We start from the raw sequence: 3054 nt of genomic DNA, 5'->3' as shown, positions 1-3054 counted from the left end.
ACATATCACTGCATTATATGAAGCACTAAAAAGCACAGCAAGACTTGATATGTGTATCTACCCCTTATTGGTAGCAACTCTATCCACTGCAAGGGCTGATTGGGAAAGACGGACAGATCCGTTAGCTTCACTTTAACAACATATAATGTGGATCAGAGTGGACGTCCTGTGGATATTAAGTAGAGGTGGAGCTTGCCCAGGCTGACAGACGGCTTACCAATGACTTTATGAATGGACTGTGACTTTTTGGATACCGGGACCCTTTGCACACACTTTTACATGTTATATTTGATTCATTATTTTCTTTTTTTGCTATATGTATTGCACACTAATTTTATTTATATGTAGTGGGGCTAATTTATTTTTACATAAATATTGGTAAATGTTTTTAAGGTACTAGATATAGAGTAATATCACTACAGTGTTCACTTGTTAATTTAATTATTTTGATCACAATGTATTGTAAATTAATTACGGGTTTAATTATGGAGATGAGTAATGAAGATTACATACAGTACCCATTAACTCGAGACATTGATGTTTGGGAATGTAAGGGTTAAACTTTTTGTATTTAATTAATGTGGTGTATTGGGTTTTTTATCACTGATGGATATACCAAGCATTATTTGTTTGATATATAGAATTATGTGAAGGGTTAGGGTCCTAGTGCGCATATACAAGTAGATTTGTCCTTAATACACACGCTGTTATACTTGGTAGATCGTAGATCCACAATAGAGGGGCTTATATCCGTCTGGATTTATAGTCATTTATGACATATAACGACAGGGTTTAAGACAGGAGTCATATATTATGTAGGAGTGGGGCACACAAGCAGAGTTTTAGTGAAAAGATTAGATGTAGAGTCTATTTTAGCTGTACACGGAGCGATCATTTTGGATACCGAACTAGTCAATTAACATAAGCCAGGGAAGGAGCTTCAGAGCAGGCCTGTTATCTTATCTCTTACTTTTGATACATTTTTGCAACATAGTTTGTTATGACACGGAGCAGGAAATGACATCTTAATTAATGTTACAAAACATAGTTGCATAGTATCGTGGTTTTAGAAGATGAATGCATATAATGTTTTCATGTAGAGATTATGAATAGTTGTAATTTATGCAAGTTATGCATTTTTATGTTCTTAATGAGTTCTATGTAATTTAAGTGATATGTAAATCAGAGTCGCACTTTGTGTGATGATGTTAATACGTCAGCCTCAATTTGTCTATTCTCCCGCCAACACTTGTATATAAGGCTTTCTTGTAATTGATTGGACACTTTGAGAAAGGCCTCGGAGGAGGCCGAAACGTCAGTCTCGTATGTAACAATAAATTTTTTTACATTTTTACTTAAGACCTGAGAGTGCGGATCTTCCTTGCTGAATATGTATTGATATTATTGATACTGCACCCAGGCACCTTGGACTATTTTTCGAGAGTGCTGGCTACCTCGTGGACTTATATATATATATATATATATATATATATATATATATATATATATATATATATATATATATAGAGATATATATATATATATATATATATATATAGAGATATATATATATATATATATAGAGATATATATATATATATATATATAGAGATATATATATATATATATATATAGAGATATATATATATATATATATATAGAGATATATATATATATATATAGAGATATATATATATATATAGAGATATATATATATAGATAGATAGATAGATAGATATAGAGATATATATATATATATATATATATATATATATATATATATATATATATATATATAGATAGAGAGATATATATAGATAGAGAGATATATATATATATATATATAGATAGAGAGATATATATAGAGATATATATATATAGAGATATATATATATATATGTATATATATATATAGAGATATATATATATATATATATGTATATATATATATAGAGATATATATATATATATATATATGTATATATATATATAGAGATATATATATATATATATATATGTATATATATATATAGAGATATATGTATATATATATATAGAGATATATATATATATATATATATATGTATATATATATATAGAGATATATATATATATATATGTATATATATATATATAGAGATATATATATATATGTATATATATATATAGAGATATATATATATATATGTATATATATAGATATATATATATATATATATATATAGAGAGAGATATATAGAGATATATAGAGATAGAGATATATATATATATATAAAATCAATGTTTGGAATAAAGCATTCCTGGGCCAGCACTTCCCTTAGTAAAACAAGTGTCTTTTTATTTTACACACATCACAGTGCTCCAACGTTTTGGACCTTTCTCAAGATTGGAGTGCTGATACTGAAGATATATTATATTTATATATATATATTTTTTTTTTCTTCAATCTGCACTGGTGGAAACAATATAAATAGTCTATTAGCTAGAGAATATATAGTTCTTATTGCTCATTCTCCATTACAAAGCCTATCAAACTAATTATTGCCATGAATTGGGCAATCACTGCTCATGGTTTGATTAATCTAAACACTTAATAAAACGTGTTTATTTTTGCGGAAAAACTAAAAATGTCTCAAATGTGTGGTTCCAACATAGTGTATATTTATAAACTGCTAGTTGGAGTCTACACACATTTCTTTGAACATAATATGGCTCTCTCCAGGTCGTGCAATCTTGCCCTGGATACACATGATAGTATTTCTATTCTTTGGATACAGACCACAAAACATCCTTAGATCTTTCCGTACATAACAAGGGGGATGTAGCCAGTATATCTCCATAAGAAGGTTTCACATTTGTGCAATACCAGGTGATAAATACTCCAAAGCAAATCGGTAAAAGAGTTTCCCGTTATATATTATGTTTTTCATAAGCAATAAATTAACGTATATCTATTGATTATAAGGATCCTAAAAGGGTCTGTCTTTTCCCAAATAGTGTTCTGCAGTCCCTTGATAGGGCAAAGCAGTTGCAGCAGGAAAGATCATATTGAGT

Source organism: Xenopus laevis, chromosome 8L (genome assembly GCF_017654675.1).
Source record: "Xenopus laevis strain J_2021 chromosome 8L, Xenopus_laevis_v10.1, whole genome shotgun sequence".
NCBI classification, from domain to species: domain Eukaryota; kingdom Metazoa; phylum Chordata; class Amphibia; order Anura; family Pipidae; genus Xenopus; species Xenopus laevis.
The sequence above is the reverse complement of the archived record's forward strand: the minus strand, read 5'-3'. Positions refer to the sequence as shown.